General features: G+C 41.2%; 1 long non-coding RNA gene and 1 pseudogene across 1 annotated transcript; one reads left to right on the top strand and one right to left on the bottom strand.

The window, feature by feature from the left end:
* LOC110123656 (hypoxanthine-guanine phosphoribosyltransferase pseudogene) overlaps positions 1–18,771 on the bottom strand; it is a 76,837-nt pseudogene that overhangs the window by 56,072 nt on the left and 1,994 nt on the right.
* On the top strand, positions 7,046–8,265 carry LOC139030009 (uncharacterized). The gene is made up of 2 exons (XR_011482351.1): positions 7,046–7,855; positions 8,058–8,265. It is a non-coding gene; the product is annotated as an uncharacterized lncRNA (long non-coding RNA).

The raw sequence follows: 18,771 nt of genomic DNA, 5'->3' as shown, positions 1-18,771 counted from the left end.
TCCAGCCACTTTGTCATCCCTCCCTCCCATCTCTCCCCTGGTGACTACTGATCTATTTTCTGTCGCTATAGATTAGTCTGTATTTTCTAGAATTTTATGTAACTGGAATCACAAAGTATGTGCCCTTCTTTTCTCTGATATCTTTCAGTCAGCATAATTATTTTGAGATCCATCAATGCTGTTCCATTATCAATAGTTCATTATTTTTATTGCTGACTACTTCATTATATGATTATGCCACAGTCTGTTTATCTGTTAACCTGTTAGTGGACACTACGATGGTTTCCAGTTTTTGCTAATACAAATAAAGCTGCTGTGAGCATTCAAATACAAGTATTTGTATGGGTATGTGGGTACATGCTTTCATTCCTTACATATAAATAACTAAGAGTGGGATGGCTAGATCATATGTTAGACACATATTTAGCTTTTAAGAAATTGCCAAAGTGTTTTTCCAAAGTGGTTGTACTATTTTACATTCCTATAAGCCATTCCAGTTGCCCCACATCTTTGCCAAGCCATGGTATGGTTAGTCTTTTCATTTTAGCCATTCTACTAGTTATGTAATGATATCTCACTGTGATTTGAACATGCCTTTTCCTAGTGACTAATACTATTGAGTATCTTTCTGACTACTTATTTACCATCAATATTTGGTGAAGTGTTTGTCAAATGCTTTTCTTTTTTTCTTTTTCTTTTTTTTGCTGCAACAAGTGGCATACGGGATCTTAGTTCCCTGACCAGGCATGGAATCTGTGAGCCCCTGCAGTGAAAGCATAGAGTCTTAAGCACTAGACTACCAAGGAAGTCCCTTGCCCATTTTTATTGGATTGCTTCTTTTCTTTTTTAAAAAAATATTTATTTATTTGGCTGTGCCAAGTGTACTTCCCTGATCAGGGGTCCAACCTGGTTCCTCTGCATTGGGAGTGCAGAGTATTAACCACTGGACCAGCAGGGATGTCCATGTTTCTTTTCTTATTATTGAGTTTTAAGAGTTCATGATATATTCTGGAATCAAGTCCTCTATCAGATTTTCTAGCCTGTACCTTGTCTTTTGTTTCTCTCAACAGTATCTTTTGAATATTGGAAATTTTAACTTTGATGATGGCCATTTTGTCAATTTCTCTTTTATTACAGATCACATTTTTGTTGTTGAATCTAAGAAATCAAGGATTTCTTAACCCAAGGTTTATCTTATTCTCCTCTAGAAGTTTTATGGTTGTAGTTTACATTTAAGTCTAGGATCCGTGCTGGGTTCATTTTTATTAGATGCAAAGTATGCATCTGAGTTTACTCTTCTGCATGCACGCAGGTGCGTGCTCAGTCATGTCCAACTCTTTGTGACCCCAGGGATTGTAGCCAGCCAGGCTTCTCTGTCCATGGGATTTTCCAGGCAAGAATACTGGAGTGGGTTGCCATCTGCTTTTCCAGGGAATCTCCCCGACCCAGGGATCGAACCTGAGTCTCCTGCATTAAAGGCAGATTCTTTTACCACTGAACCACCAAGGAAGCCACATATAGATGTCCAATTATTCCAGGGACATTTGTTGAAAAGATTGGCCTTCTCGACTGAATTGCCTCTGCATATTTTTAAACAATTCAAATGCTCAGATATGTTAAGATCTAGTCCTGGACTAAAAATAGGTTGCACCCTTCCATTGATCCATTTCTCTATCTTGAGATTAATACCACACTTTTTAATTTTCCATGCCTTATAATAGGACTTGAGGTCAAAGAGTGTGACTTCTTCCATTCTGTTCTTCTTTTTCAAAGTCATTCTGGCTATTCCAGTTCTTTTTTATTTACATCTGAATTTATGAAGTATCTTATAAATTTCTAAGACAAATTTTAAAGGCCTGTGAGTATTTTCACTGAAATTGCACTGACTCTATAAATAAATTTGAGGAGAACTGACATCTTGGCAGGATTTCCCAGGTGGCGCTAATGGTAAAGAACCTACTTGTCAATGCGGGAGACATAAGAGATGCAGGTTGGATCCCTGGGTCAGGAAAATCACCTAGAGGAGGGCATGGCAACTCACTCCAGTGTTCTTGCCTGTAGAATCCCATGAACAGAGGAGAGCTACAGTCTATAGGGTCACAAAGAGTTGGACACGACTGAAGCGACTTAGCATACAGATACAACATCTTGGCAATATTTTATTTCTATCTATGAGCATGATATATCTCCCCTTTTACATAGGTCTTCTTTTAAATCTCTCAGCAATGTTTTGTAGTTTCCAATGTACAAATACAGCATATCTTTTGTCAAATTCATCTCAAATTATTTAACATTTTTGACACCAGTATAAATGGCATTTTTTAATTGTAGTAAAATATATATAAAACAAAATCCACCTTACAAATATTAAATGTACAGTTCAGTGGTGTTCAGTACATTTCATATTGCTGTTCAACCAATCTCCAGAACTGTTTTCATCTTATAAAACTATATCTCTATACCTATTAAACACAACTCCCACCCTCTCCCTGCCACCAGCCCCTATAAATCACCATTTTACTTTCTGTCTCTAAACATTTGACTACTCTAGATTCTTTATATAAATGAAAATAATAGAGTATTTGCCTTTTTGTAACTAGCTTATTTTGTTTGTTTTTTGCTTGTTTGGCTGCACTGCATGACTTTCAGGATCTTAATTAACTGATCAGGGATTAGTTCAAGTTCTAAGCACTGAACATCCAGGGAGCTCCCTGTATGAACTAGCTTACTTCACTTAGCAAAATGTCCTTAAGGTCCATCCATATTATAGCATTTATGAGAATTCCTTACCTTTTTAAAGCTGGATTTTGTGTATATGGAGAAGAATTTTTGTGTATATTGGAGAAGGCAATGGCAACCCACTCCAGTACTCTTGCCTTGAAAATAGATTGGACAGAGGAGCCTGGTAGGCTGCAGTCCATGGGGTTGCTAAGAGTCGGACACAACTGAGCAACTTCACTTTCACTTTTCACTTTCATGCATTGGAGAAGGAAATGGCAACCCATTCCAGTGTTCTTGCCTGGAGAATCCCAGGGACAGGGGAGCCTGGTGGGCTGCCATCTATGGGGTCGCACAGAGTCCGACACGAGTGAAGCAACGTAGCAGCATATATATACATATATATATATATATATATATACATATATATATATGTTTTATGATATATATACATGAAAATGTTTTTATCCATATAAAATACATGTATTTTATATATATCCAGGCTCTTCTTTCCATGGAATTCTCCAGGCAAGAATACTGGAGTGGGTAGTCATTCCCTTCTCCAGATCTTCCTGACCCAGGGATTGAACCCTAGTCTCCTGCACTGCAGGCAGATTCTTTACCAGCTGAGCCACCAGAGAAGCCCAATATAAATATACATGTATGTACATGTATGTGTGCTAAGTTGTTTCTGTCGTTTCTTACTGTTTGTGACTCCACGGACTGTAGTGTGCCAGGTTCTTCTATCCATGGGATTCTCCAGGCAAGAACACTGGAGTGAGTTGCCTTGCCCTGCTCCAGATCTTCCCCACCCAGGGATTGAACCCGCATCTCCGGCAGCTCCAGCATTGCAGGCGGATTCTTTACCCTAAGCCACCCACATACATGACCATGTATTATAAATATGTGCTTATATATATATATATATATATATATATATATATACACGCAACATTTTGTTTATCCATTCATTCATCAGTGTATACTTGGGTTGCTGTCAACTTTTAGCTATTGTGAATACTGTTGTTATGAACATGGGTATGCAAATTCTTTTGAAAACAGGAGTGTTTTTAAGTCTTTTGAACATATACCCAGAAGTGAAATGGTTGGATCATATAATTCGATTTTTAATTTTTGAGGAACTGCCATACTGTTGTCCATAGCAGCTGTGCCATTTTGCATCCCTACCAACAGTGCATAGGGGTTCCAATTTCTGCACAACCTTGTCCTCACTTGTTATTTTCTGGGGTTTTCTGAGAGTAGCCATACCGATGGATATGAGGTGATAGGTATTTCATCATGGTTTTGATTTCGCATTGGGAATGACTGGTGATGTTGAGTACATTTTCATATACTTATTGGCCTTTTACATATCTTCTTTGAAAAAATATCTAGTCCTTTGCCCATTTTTAATCAGATTATTTTGTTTTTATGAGTAGTAGGGGTTCTTATACATTCTGGATATTAGCCCCTTATGAGATTATATGATTGGCAAACATTTCCTTCCATTCCATCCATTTTCTTCCATTCCATCCATTTTCTTCCATTCCATCCATTTCCTTCCATCCCAGGTTGCATTTTCACTGTTAATGTTTTATGATACATACAAGCTTTTTTATTTGTATGTAGTCCATTTTATCTATTTTTGCCTTTGTTGACTTTTCTTTTGTTGCATACCCAAGAAATGACTGCCAAATCCAGTGCCATTAAGCTTTCCCTGATGTTTCTTTCTATGAATTTTGTGGTTTTAGATCTTATGTTTAGGCCTTTGATCCAGTTTAGTTAATTTTGGTGTATGGTGTACTTCATTCTTTTGCATGTGGATATCCAATTTTTCCAACACCATTTGTTGAAATGGCTCTTCTGCTTGGTTTTATTGTAATTTGATCTTTTTTCAGATACTCAAAGTGGAAGCTGACATCATTAATTTGAGATGATTTGCTATAGATCAAATGTCCACGTCTTCCCAAAATTCACATGTTTGAAGCCTAATCCCCAGTGTTATGGTACTTAGATGTACAGCCTTTGGGAAGTGATTAGGTCATGAGGGCAGGTATTAAGGCAAACTATTGAGCATAAGATAGGCTCAAGGATGTATTGTGCAACATGAGAAATACAGAAAACATTTTGTAATAACTGTCAGTGGAAATGAACCTTGAAAACTGCTTTCAATTTTTTTTAATTTTTAAAAATATAGACCATATCTTTGATCATAAAACTAACTTTAATGAATTCAAAGAATTTAAATCATACAAAATCATATTATCTGACTGTGGTATGTATGCAAAACTCTAATTCCCCCCCCTCACCCAGCCGCTAAAGAACTCCAGTCCCTGGTGTGCGATCCTGTAAAATCTCTGAGATTGTGACTATGATGGGATATCACTCCTGTGATTTTATGGCACAGCTGACCTTAAGAGAAGAAGATTATATGGATGGACCTGACCTAAACACACGATGAGGCACTTAAATGTGGGTCTAGAGGTAAGAGACAGAAGTCAGACACAAAGCATGAGAGTGATTTTGATGGAGGGAGATTCTCTGTTCACAGCTTTGGAGATTAACAGGACCACACGCCAAGGAATGCAGGTGTGCTATAGAAGCTAAGAATAGATCCTGGCAGCTCACCTGCAAGGAAGAGGATGGCCTCAGTCCCCAAGCCACAGGGAACTGAATTTGGTCACAACCACAAGAGTTTAGAAGAGTATCCAGAGCTACAGAGGAGACCACATTTCAGCAGACACACTGATACCAGCCTTGTGAGAGCCTGAGCAGGGAACTCAGGCACACCATTCCTGGATTTCTCATCCTCAGAACTGTGAGCCAATATATGGCTGTTGTTTTAAACCACTAAGTGTATGTTGATTTGTCATATAGAAACAGAAAACTAATGTGCTGACCATAATAAAAGTAATGCAGAAATAAATAACTGAAAGTTAACAGGAAAATCTTCAAACACTTGGGAAATAAAGCCTCCAAGTCAAAATAACTCATGAATCAAGGGAAATTAGAAAATGTATTTAACACATCAGAAAGGAAGTATAGGGCTTCCCTGGTGGCTCAGTGGTAAAGAATCCCTACACTAATGCAGGTGACATGGGTTCCATCCCTGATCCTGGAAGATCCCACAGGGTGAGGAGCAACTAAGCCAGAGAGTCGCAACTACTGAGCCCATTCGCCCTAGAGCCAGTGCTCCGCAATAAAACAAGCCATTGTAATGAGCAGCCTGCATGTCACAACTAGAGTATAGCACCAACTTCCTGCAACTAGAGAAAAGCCCACGCACGAAGACCAAGAACAGCCAAAAAAAAAAAAAGTATAGACCTTATCAAAATATGTGGATGCAGCTAAAGCAGTGCTTAGAAGTAAACATATTATACTCAGATACTTATTATATTAGAAAATAACATGTCTCAAATTAACAATCAAATATATAACGTAAATATATCAAACACTTGGAAGAAAATATAGGAGAAAATATTTCTGACACTGGGTTAGACAAAGAGTTCTTAAACATGATACCAAAGCACGTTCCTAACAGAAAAATATGTATATATACTCTATCAATATTAAAAACTTTTGCTCTGCAAATGACAAAAAATAAAAAGATAAAGTCCCAAGCATAATAATTGCAAATCGCATATCTGACTAAGGGCTTGTATCCGATACAGATAAATAACTCTAAACAAAATAAAAAGAACATAAAAAAAAAAAACCCTAAATTGCAGTAAAAATAACTCCTAGAATTGATCAATCACGGGAGAGATTAGGACAGACCCGCACTCCATGAGACCAATCAGCATTGGTTTCCCCACCCCAACACGCAACTTCCAATCAGCCAATAGGAGAAGGTACAGGGTAAGAGGCGGAGCCTGCGTGGTCTCCATGGCAATGTGGAGTCAGGGAGAGGCTCCATGTAGCCAGATCCAGATGCCCTAATGGGGGTGTTTGAGGGGGCAGGGCGGGAATTTATGGGGGGACAGGGTGGGAGGAAGAAAGCCAGCATGGGTTGAGGGGAATGAGGGGACAAAGAGTGTTTCATAAGGGGAAGGGAGGGTATTAAGTATTTAGAGGGAGGCACGGGTCTAGGAGAACAGGAAAGCTGCTGTCATAAGTGTACAGGAATACAGGAAGTTCACAGGGTCTTGAAGCTGGTTTCAGACGTAGCGAGAGGGCATTAGAGGACGACATGGCAGGTCTTTATATGGGGACAGAGAAGAGGCTATGTATAGACAAGGAGAGGACTTAGAGTTTATAGTTGCTCAAAGAAGGTCTTAGAGGAGCCAAGTGAGAGGTTACTGGTGCAGGCGGGGCGGGGGGTGGGGTGGGGAGGATTTAATAAGTGAACAATAAGGGTTATAACAGGACCATGACAGATTCATAGGGACAAAGTGAGGAATATTATAAATGGAGCAAGAAGAGAGCCACTAAGGTCATTAGAAGTTTTTATAAGTTGAGAATTTTGCAGGAGCCTAATGAAGGTTTTACACATGAAAAGTCAGAGTGTTAAAGTGTCGAATGAGGGTCTTCTTAATAGGGTGGTGAATAGGGACAAAGAAAAGGTTGCTTGGGGAATGAAGAGGGTTTGTTTTATAGGAACAAAATGCTCTTAGGGGGTCAACTGAATTTTCAGGGAGGCCAAATGAGAGTCCTCGGAGTCAGTAAATGATTTTGTGGGGACAATGGAAGGACCAAGTGAGACGTGCTTAGGGATCTGAAAGGCAGTTATAGAATATGGTGAGGAGTTTACAGGAGATGGGGAAAGCCTTACAGAGAACTGAGTGGGATTATAGGGTAGGGGGGATGGGGTGGAGTGAGGGGCTTACAGTTCTAGAGGACAGAGAAGGTATTAAAGGGAATAGGGAGAGGTTAGAGAGAATGCAGTAGGAAGCAAATGGAGTCAATTGAGTTTTACAGGGTGTCAGTGAAGACTTTACAGGAACTGAGGAAGGTCAAAGGGAGCAGGTCAGAGGGGATGTTAGAACCCAGGAGCCATACTGAGCCATAATTCACTTCCTACTCCCAGACGTTTGAGATTTTACGTGCCGAGCCCCCCAAAGACTATATGTGCCTGTCCGTTTTGGCCCTCTTCCTGTGTTTCCCCATAGGAATTGTGGCAGTGATCTTCTCCATCCAGGTGGGAATCTGAACCATGCCAATCCTTGCCTTCCCTCACACTCTCCATCCTGGCTCTAACGCTGACTAAAATTCTTCCTTGTTTCCTGCCTCTGGGTTTAGGTCCCCACCCTGTGTTCCTATAGTCCCATGACTCACCCCTCTCCCATACAAGAACCTTCTTATGCCCATCTATTCCTGTTCTACTTATTACCTCCAATCAGACAAGGCACTGCAACAGATGGAATAATCGAGCCATGGCAGCCGAGACCTCCCACCAAACCTTCTACGTTGCAGTCCTGGGGATTGTTATGGGAAGCATCATCATACTCATCATCTTGATTTTCTCCATGACGGACTTATTTTCTCGGTAACCTCCTCTCCAGCTCATGAGAAAAAAAAAGCACCAAATATATCCAAAACTGTTCCTTACTTTGGTTCTAAGTATCCATTTGGGCCAAATGAGACACCTGCCCCTCAGTGTGTGGTGGGTCAAGTATTGCCAACCTGAGGCAGCACCTTGAGGTAGTTGATGGGGGAGGAAGGCCACTGGACCAGAGCTCAAGGCCAATCCTGGGACCCTGCCAAGATGTGGACCATGGGAGACAAGGTAGAACACTGTCCTCCTCTGCCCATATCCATGTATTCATGTCATAAATCTATTTATGTTGACCAAGGGCTTTGAATGTGTTGCCACACTCTGGGGACAGAGCAGTCACCACTTAAGTACCACTGGTACCTCCTGTGAACTTATAAATCAGGCTGAAAGACAGTTATATCATCAGACAATAACAGAATAGAGGGTCCAGTCTCTACTGGGGGAAACCTAGGAAGTGGGTTGTAAGAGGTCATGTTAGGTGCTATGGTTCACCAGTACACTCAGGAGTTAGCAACTGTCAGTGAACTCGTTGGAATTTGGAATTTTGATTGTAGGGCTTCTGTAATAGGTAGATTACCTCCTCTCCCCTCTAACCACCAAGTATGAGGCTTATTCATCATTCAACAAGTACTTATTCTGTTGAGTAGGTTGAATATTCTGAGCACTTATGATGTTGCAAGCACTGTACTAGGTACTAGAATCACAACAGAGAGCTTACATCTGGGAAGTTTTCCCCACATTCTAGTGGGAAGAAAACCACAAACAAATAGAAATAAATAATTACAGGGAATGGTGGTTGTCACAGAGAAAAATAAAACAGGGTAATAAGCTATGGCAGTGATAACACTGGTCTACCACTATTAACAGTTTGCAATAAACTAAGTGCAGAAATTGCCAGTAGGTGCTTTCAAACTTAGAGCAATTTGACCTGTTATGACATCCAAGTATTTGAAACAGACTTGTCTCATTGTGCAGGGCATAGGACCCGTCCATGACAGATTGGGAGATATTAAAAAAAAAAAACAGGTCCTATTCTACAAATAGTTTGAGACGCACTGGGATAAACAGCAAAAGTCTAGAATGTATATTGTTTAGGGTCATGCTAGCGGCTGTAACAAATAAACCCCACCATTTAGTAGTTCACAAAATAGGAACTTATTTCTCACTCACAGAACCTGCCAAGGTGGGCAAGGGACCCAGGATCCTTCCATGTGGTGATTCCACCATCCCCTAAGGACTCAGAATCCTTTGAGTCCAGGCAGAAGATAAGAATGGAAAACTGCCACATGTTTCCTTAAAGCCTTGACTTGAAAGTGAACACTTGTGCACTGTTTGTTGGTGGAAAGTAAGTTTGTAGAGCCACTATGAAAATCAGGATGGAGGCTTCACAAAAATTTAAAAATAGAACTATCATATGAATCAGTAATCTCACTTTTGAGGGTATATCCAAAGGAAATAAAATTACTATCTAAAAGAGATATCTGGACTCCCACATTCAGTGCAGCATATTCATAACAGCCAAGATATGGAAACAACTTAAGTGTCCATGAACAAATTAAGGGATAAAGAGGATTTGATATCTGTATTCAAAGGAATATTATTAAGCCATGAGAAATACAAAATCCTGCCATTTGCAACAATATGAATGAAACTTGATGGCATTATGCTATCTGAAATAGGTGGAGAAAAACAAATACTATATGATATCACTTATATGTAGAATCTTTTATAGATTTGTTTTCAAACTCGTAAGAACAGAAAATAGAATGGTGGTTGCCAGGGACTGGGAGTGGGGGATATGAGGACAGGCTGGTAAAAGGGTAAAGACCTTCGGATATAAGATGAATAAGGTCTGAGAATTTAGCATATAACAAGGTGACTGTGATTAACAATACTGTATTTTATACTTAAAATTTGCTAAGAGAGTAGCTCTTAAGCACTCTCACCAAAAACAGACAAAAACAAAGGTAACTCTGTGAGGTGATGCTATTTAACTTGGTTGTGGTAATAACTTCACAATGATACATATATCAAATTACCATGTTGTACATTTTAAACCACAGTACAATTTTTGTCATTTATACCCAATAAAGCAGTATAAATTTTTTAGTAAAACTTTGGCCCTAAAGTACCAACTATCACATTTGCTCTCAGTCCATTCAACAGAACTAATTTCATGGCCTCAACTGGACACAGGGCCTCTGGGAAATGTCGTCCCAGACTGGACACCCAAGGCACACCTTTCTAAGATGTCCTTTGAGCTGAGATACAGAAGCCAAAGTGTGACAGCTGTTCCAAGAACTGAGAACAGAGTTCCCACAGAGTGGGAATAGCAAGTGGAAAGGTCCATAAGGTGGAATGAGCTTGGCAATTCAAGAAACATAAAGGAGGCCAATGTGGCAGTAAGTAATGTCACACATCTCCCACTCTCCAGAATAGGTGGGGCTCTCTCCTCCTCCTGGTAAGAATCCTTGTAAGTGCTTATGAAAGTCCCAAAGATATCCCCCATTTCCACCTTTCCTGAAGAGGAAACCCAGCACTGGTTCTTACAGATCTGCTCACAGGAATATTTTGCACATACAGTCACCCTCCTATAGGACCTCCCAAAACCCCTCCATGCCTGGCTCTGTGCTGGGTGATGCTAGAAACAGAGCTGTGACCAAGACATACCCCATCCCTGCTTTCAGGAAACCCACAGCCCAGTGGGCAAGGCAGACACACCCCTACACAGGGCTGTGAGTTGTTCTTTCATTTCTTCTTTTATTCAGCAAATTTTTATTGTGCATCTATTGTTGTGCCAGGCACAGGGCACAACAGAACAAACCAAAAAACTCCTACCTCATGGATCTCATGTTCCTGTGGGGTGTGAAAGGTAATAAATACAGTAAATAGTGAAATATTAAGAGAACTGTGGGGAGAAATAAAGCAGAATAAGGGTGATTGGAAGTAACCAATCACCAAAACAACAACCAAAATGACAGTGAGGGGCTGTCATTCTAAATAGGGAAGCAGGTAATGCTCCAATGAAGATCTGACTTTTATTTATTTTTGGCTGTGCCGGCTCTTCATTGCTGCACATGGGCTTCCTCTAGTTGCAGTGAGCAAGGACTGCTCTCTAGTTGCAGTGCTCAGGCTTCTCATTGCGGTGGTTTCTCTTGTTGTGGAGCACAGGCTCTAGAGCGTGGGCTCAGTAGTTGTGGCACATGGGCTTAGCTGATCTGAGGCATGTGGAATCTTCTCAGATCAGGGATCAAACCTGTGTCCCCTGCATTGGCAGGAGGATTCTTATCCCCTGGACCACCAGGGAAGCCCCAGATCTGACTTTTGATCTAAGTCCTGTAGGACTTAAGTGAGGAAACTAGGTAAATATCTAAGTGAAGCTTATCCCAGGGAGATGGAATGCTAGTTCAAAGGTCTGGAGGGAGAAGTAGGTCTGATATTTCTGAGATATATTAAGGAGGCCAGGTGTAGCTGAAGGGTAGAGGCAAGACAGGGGATGGTTAAAGGAGAAATCAGGGAGGAAACAGGAAGCAAGATGGAAGTGAGCTTACTTCAGTCTGAGTAACATGAACAGCCTTTGAACAGATGAGTGACAAGAGCTGACTCATGTGTTAACAGGCTCTCCATGACCTTGGAATCGAGCTGACTGGGGGGGAAATGTAACAGCAGCAGACTTCTGTGAAAGTCTAGATAGGATGTGATGGAATATCAGGTCAGTGTAAGGGAAGTAGAAAAGGAAAAGCCTTGATGAATTTTAAAGGTAAGGTAAATAGGATTACTGATGCATGAGTATAAGAGAAAAAGAGGGATTTGGGGCCTCAGAAGCTTGAAGGAGAGAGCTGCCCTCATCTGAGCTGGAGAAGGAGGTGAGAAACACCTCTGGGATGTATGGTGTAGTGATCATTATGAGTGTGGGGAGTCATAGTCTGGCTCAGAGATTGCTTCAGCAGTGGGCATGTGACCCTACTTGAGTCAATGAAACTTAAATAAATGGCTTCTAGAGCTTATGGAGGGCTTCCCCAGTGGCTCAGTGGTAAAGAATCAGTCTGCAATGCAGGAGGCACAGGAAACTTGAGTTCGATCCCTGGGTCAGGGAAGATCCCCTGGAGGAGGGCATGGCAACCCACTCCCAGTGTTCTTGCCTGGAGAATGCCACGGACAGAAGAGTCTGGTGGGCTCCAGTCCACAGGGTTGCAAAGAGTCGGACATGACTGAAGCGACTTAGCACGCACACAGAGCTTACGGAAGGAAGCAGAGCACCTCTTCCAAATTAGCCTGTAACCACATCTTTCTCTCTTACCTCGCAGGAGCAGGGAGAGTCATTCTACAACCACATGAAAAAGCCTGGGGCTTTCAGGATGAAGGAGGGGCCGAGGAAAAAGCAAGTACTAAGAAGTGGAGAAGCAGGGAAGTGGGTCTTACTCATCAGGATCATCATCATCACTATCATCAACATTGTAGCTACCGAGCAGTCAACTGTGTCAATCACAATTCAAGGAACTTATGCATATTACTGCATTTAAATCCCACTCACTAACCTTAGAGTACCTGCCAAATGGTTAGGGGCCTACTGGAACTCTCTCCAGGACTGAAGGTTCCAGCAAGTGGCATTGTCTGATCCCCCAGGACTCCCCACAGCTTATGCCTGCTCCAGCTCCAGCTGCCTGCCAAGGCTCCTACAGCATGACACATCCCTAGACTGCCCCGTCCACGTGTGCTCCAGCTCAAGCTGTCCCCCAAGGAGGCCTTGGCACAACATGCTCCAGGGTTTCCTCTGGCCCCAAAAAAGCTTCCAGGTATCTATCAAGGACACCAGCACAATGCCCGGGGACTAACCCCAGCCCCTGCCCAGTTCTCCTCCAGTAGGCCTGCCAAAGCCACTGGGTACAGGCAGTCTACACCAAGGATGCTCCTACACAAGGCTGCTTTTTCCAGACTGAAAGAGGTGCTGGTTCATCTAATTAACAGAAACAGACAAAGTCAAACAAAATGAAAAGACACACAAAAAAAGAAAAAGATAAAACCCTAGGGGAAAAAATCCCTAATGAAATGGAAATAAGTAATTTATCCAATGGGCTTTCCTGGTGGCTCAGACGGTAAAGAATCTGTCTGCAATGTGGGAGACCTGGGTTCAAGGCCTGGATTCGGAAGATCCCCTGGAGGAGGGTATGGAAACCCACTCCAGTATTCTTGCCTGAAGAATCCCCATGGACAGAGGAGCCTGGTGGGCTACAGTCCATGGGGTCACAAAGAGTTGGACACAACTGAGCAACTAAGCACAATTTATCCAATAAAGAGTTAAAAGCAATGATCATAAAGATGCTCACTGAACTCAGGAGAAGAATGGATGAACTCAGCAAGAATTTCAACAGAGTTAGAAAATATAAGAAAGAACCAAACAAACAGACTTGAAAGATACAATAACTGAAATAAGAAATACATCAGAGGGAATCAACAGAAGACCAGATGATAAAGAACAGGTAAGTGATATGGAAAATATAATAATGGAGATCACCCAATCAGAACAGCAAAAAGAAAAAAATTTAATGAGGACATTTTTAAGGGACCTCTGGGACAATATCAAGCATATTAACATTCCCTGGTGGCTCAGATGACAAAGAATCTGCCTGCAATGTGAGAGACCTGGGTTTGATCCCTGGGCTGGGAAGATCCCCTGGAGAAGGGAATGACTACCCACTCTAGTATTCATTGCCTGGAGAGCTCCATGGACAGAGGAGCCTGGCAGACTACAGTCGATGAGTTCACAAAGAGTCAGACATGACTGAGCAACTTTCACTTCACATCACTTCAGGAGGATAACAGAGAGAGAGAAAGGGACAAAAAAAAAAAAACTTATTTGAAGTAATAAGAGCCAAAAACTACCTTTGCCTGAGGAAGGAAACATCCAGGTCTGGGAATCATAGAGAGTCCCAAACAAGATGAGCTTAAAGAGATCTGCACTAAGACACAATTAAAATGGCAACAGTTAAAGAGAGACTCAAGGCAAAAAAAAAAAAAAATTCCATTCAAAATCACATCAAAAAATAAAGTAAAATACCTAGGAATATACTTAACCAAGGAGATGAAAAACTATACTCTGAAAACTATAATATACTGATGAAGGAAACTGAAGATTATTCAAGGAAATAGTAAGGTATCCCATGCTCTTGGATTGGAAGAATACTAAAATAGTCATATTACACAAAGCAATCTACAGATTTAATACAATCCCTATCAAAATATCTATGATGGTTTTTACAGAACTAGAATAAATAAACTTTATATGTAACCACAAAAGACCCCAAATTGCTAAAATGATCCCAAGGGGAGGGGGGAAAGTTGATAGTATAACCCTCCCAGACTTCAAACTATATTACAAAGCTATAGTAATCAAAACAGTATGTTGTCACAAAAAGTAGATCAATGGAACAGAATAGAGAGCCCAGAAATAAACTCATATCAGTTCAGTTCAGTTCAGTCACTCAGTCGTGTCCGACTCTTCGCGACCCCATGAATCGCAGCATGTCAGGCCTACCTGTCTATCACAAACTCCTGGAGTTTACTCAAATTCATGCCCATCAAGTCAGTGATGCCATCCAGCCATCTCATCCTCTGTCGTCCCCTTCTCCTCCTGCCCCCAATCCCTCCCAGCATCAGGGTCTTTTCCAATGAGTCAACTCTTCACATGAGGTGGCCAAAGTATTGGAGTTTCAGCTTCAGCATCAGTCCTTCCAATAAACACCCAGGACTGATCTCCTTCAGGATGGACTGGTTGGATCTCCGTGCACTCCAAGGGACTCTCAAGAATCTTCTCCAACACCACAGTTCAAAAGCATCAATTTTTCGGCGCTCAGCTTTCTTCACAGTCCAACTCTCACATCCATACATGACCACTGGAAAAACCATAGCCTTGACCAGATGGACCTTTGTTGGCAAAGTAATGTCTCTGCTTTTTAATAAGCTGTCTAGGTTGGTCATAACTTTCCTTCCAAGCAGTAAGCATCTTTTAATTTCATGGCTGCAGTCACCATCTGCAGTGATTTTGGAGCCCCCAAAAAATAAAGTCTGACACTATTTCCACTGTCTCCCCATCTATTTCTCATGAGGTGATGGGACCAGATGCCATGATCTTAGTTTTCTGAATGTTGAGCTTTAAGCCAACTTTTTCACTCTCCTCTTTCACTTTCATCAAGAGGCTTTTTAGTTCCTCTTCACTTTCTGCCATAAGGGTGGTGTCATCTGCATATCCGAGGTTATTGATATTTCTCCCGGCAATCCTAATTCCAGCTTGTGCTTCTTCCAGCCCAACTCATATACCTATGGTTAATTAGCAGAATATGCAAAGGAAAAAAGACAGTCTCTTCAACTAGTTGTGCTGGGAAAGTTGGACAACTACATGTAAAACAATAAGATTAGAGCATTCCCTCACAACATATACAAAAACTCAAAATGGTTTAAAGACCTAAATGTAAGATGTGAAACCATAAAACTCCTAGAAGAGAACATAGGTGGAACAGTCTTGACATAAAGCATAACAATATTTTATTGGATCAGTCTCCTAAGGTAAAAGAAATAAAAGCAAAAATAAAATAATGGACCTAATTTAACTTAAAAGTTTTGCACAGCAAAAGAAGCCATCAACAAAACAAGAAAACCTATCCAATGGGAGAAAATGTTTGCAAATGAGGAACTAACACTTCATCATAAGTACTTAATATCCAAAATGTACAAACAGCTCATTGAACTCAATATAAAAAAAAAATTGCAAATGGAATCAAAAAGTGGGCAGAAGACCTAAATAAACATTTTTCCAAAGAAGACAAAAGATGGCTAACAGGCATGTGAAAAGAGACTCAATGTCACTAATTACTAAAGCAATGTAAATCACAACAACAGTGAGGTATCACTCCACATCTGTATGAAGGGCTATCATCAGAAAGTCAAAAAATAACAAATGTTGGCGAGAATATTGAGAAAAGGGAACTTTCATACATTGTTGGTGGGAATGTAAATTAGTGCAGCCATTATGGAAAACAGTGTGAAGTTTCTTTTAAAAAATAAAAATAGAACTATGATTCAGAAATCTGTTGAATTTATATACACTAATAATGAGCTATCAGAGAAATTAAGGGAAAAATCCTATTTACAAAGGCCTCAAAAAGTATAAAATACCTAGGAATAAATTTAACCAAGGAGGTGAAAAAAACTGTACTCTGAAAACTACAAGATACCAAGGAAAGAAATTGAAGATGACAAAAGAAAATCACATGATGCTCATGGATCAGAAGAATGAACATCTTTTAAATGTCCTTACTATCAAAAGCAATCTACAGATTCAATGCAATCCCTGTCAAATGCCCAAATGCCACTGGCAGTTTTCACAGAACTAAAACAAATAATCCTAAATTTTTTATAAAACAACCAAAGACCTCAAATAGCCAAAGATATCTTGAGAAAGAAGAATAAAGCTGGAGATATCATGCCCCTGGACTTGAAACTATACTACTACAAAGCAATAGCAATCAAAACAGTATGGTACTGGTGGAAAAATAGACACTTATCAATGGAACAAAATAGAGAGTTCAGGAATAAACCCACTCTCATATGGTCAATTAATCTAAAACAAAGTAGGCAAGAATATAAAATTGGGGAAAGACAGTCTCTTCAATAATGATGATGGGGAAATGGGACAGCTACATGCAAAATATGGGCTTCCCTGGTGGCGCTACTGGTAAAGAATCCTCCTGCAATACTGGGGCTGCAGGAGACCCAGGTTCAATCCCTGGGTCAGGAAGATTCCCTAGAGGAGGGCATGGCAACTCACTCCAGTATTCTTGCCTGGAGAATCCCATGGGCAGAGGAGCCTGGGGATACAGTCCATAGGGTCATAAAGAGTCAGACCAGACACAACTGAAAAGACTTAGCACACACACACATGCAAAAGAATGAAACTGACAACTTTCTTTCTTTTTGGTGAGAATAAAAGTTTATTGTTTGATTTATTGTGACAGGTGGTTTTACCTAATCGGATACTATCACTAATCTTAAAATTTTGCTATTGTACTAACTGAAAGCAAAACCTCATTTCATGCTTAAGGTTACTCTATTTTTGTTACATCCATGTCATTCTATTTGTTAGGAATTTCATAAAATACCTAGTTCAGTTCAGTCACTCAGTCATGTCCAACTCTTTGTGACCCCATGGCTTGCAGCACTCCAGGCCTCCCTGTCCATCACCCACTCTCAGAGTTTACTCAAACTCACATCCATTGAGTCAGTGATGCCATCCAACCATCTCATCCTGTCGTCACCTTCTCCTCCCACCTTCAATCTTTCCCAGCATCAGGGTCTTTTCCAGTGAGTCAGTTCTTCGTATCAGGTGACCAAAGTATTGGAGTATCAGCTTCAGCATCAGTCCTTCCAATGAATATTCAGGACTGATTTCCTTTCAGATGGACTGGTTGGATCTCCTTGCTGTCCAAAGGACTCTCAAGAGTCTTCTTCAACACCACAGTTCAAAAGTGGTGAACACAGTTCAAAAGTTCAACAGTTCAATTCTTCAGCGCTTTAAATACCTAAGTTTCTTAAAAAGCCCACCTAGTCTGCCTGCCAATGCAACAGACACAGGTTTGATCCCTGGTCTGGGAAGATTTCACAAGTTTCAGAATGACTAAGCCCATGCATCACAACTATTGAAGCCCGAGTGCTCTAGAGCCCACACACCTCAACTGCTGAGCCCATTAGCTCTAGAGTCTGTGCACTACAATGAAGAGTAGCCCCTGCTCGCCACAACTAGAGCAAACCTGCTGCTGTTGCTGCTGCTAAGTTGCTTCAGTCATGTCCGACTCTGTGCGACCCCACAGACGGCAGCCCACCAGGCTCCCCGGTCCCTGGGATTCTCCAGGCAAGAACACTAGAGTGGGTTGCCATTTCCTTCTCCAATGCATGAAAGTGAAAAGTGAAAGTGAAGTCACTCAGTCATGTCTGACTCTTAGCGACCCCATGGATTGCAGCCCACCAGGCTCCTCCATCCATGGGACTTTCCAGGCAAGAGTACTGGAGTGGGCTTTGCCTTCTCCCTTCACTGGGAGTGCCATTGTCTTCTCTGAGAGAAAGCCTGCACAAAGCAAAAAAGACCCAGCACAGCCAAAATATGAAAAATAATTAATTAATTAAAGAATGAGGAGGTGGTAGCCTTTGAAGATAAGAAAGAAGGGTAATTGAGTTAGGGGGCAGAGTGGGAATAAAAGCTCAGATGTGAGAGGGAGGGAGTCTTGACAGGTACTATCCCAAAGAGAACAGTGCTTTCCTCTCTGGGAAATCAGTTCCCTCCAGTTAGGCCTATCATCAGTCTCACCAGTCCCTCGAGAAGCTTCAGTTCTATCATCCCCTGCCCTAGTTCCCTGCCCTGGCCTCAGTCTCCTCCTGATAGCAGGGTTCAATTAGAGAGACTGAACCAACAGCGGGGGATAGATAGGTAGGTAGATAGACAGTCAAACAGACAGACAGGGATTTGACCTTATGCAACTGGTGGAGACATTAAGCAGTCCCTAATATTA

Source organism: Odocoileus virginianus, chromosome 20, assembly GCF_023699985.2.
Source record: "Odocoileus virginianus isolate 20LAN1187 ecotype Illinois chromosome 20, Ovbor_1.2, whole genome shotgun sequence".
In the NCBI taxonomy this organism is placed as follows: domain Eukaryota; kingdom Metazoa; phylum Chordata; class Mammalia; order Artiodactyla; family Cervidae; genus Odocoileus; species Odocoileus virginianus.
This window is presented reverse-complemented; position numbering and strand designations above follow the sequence as displayed.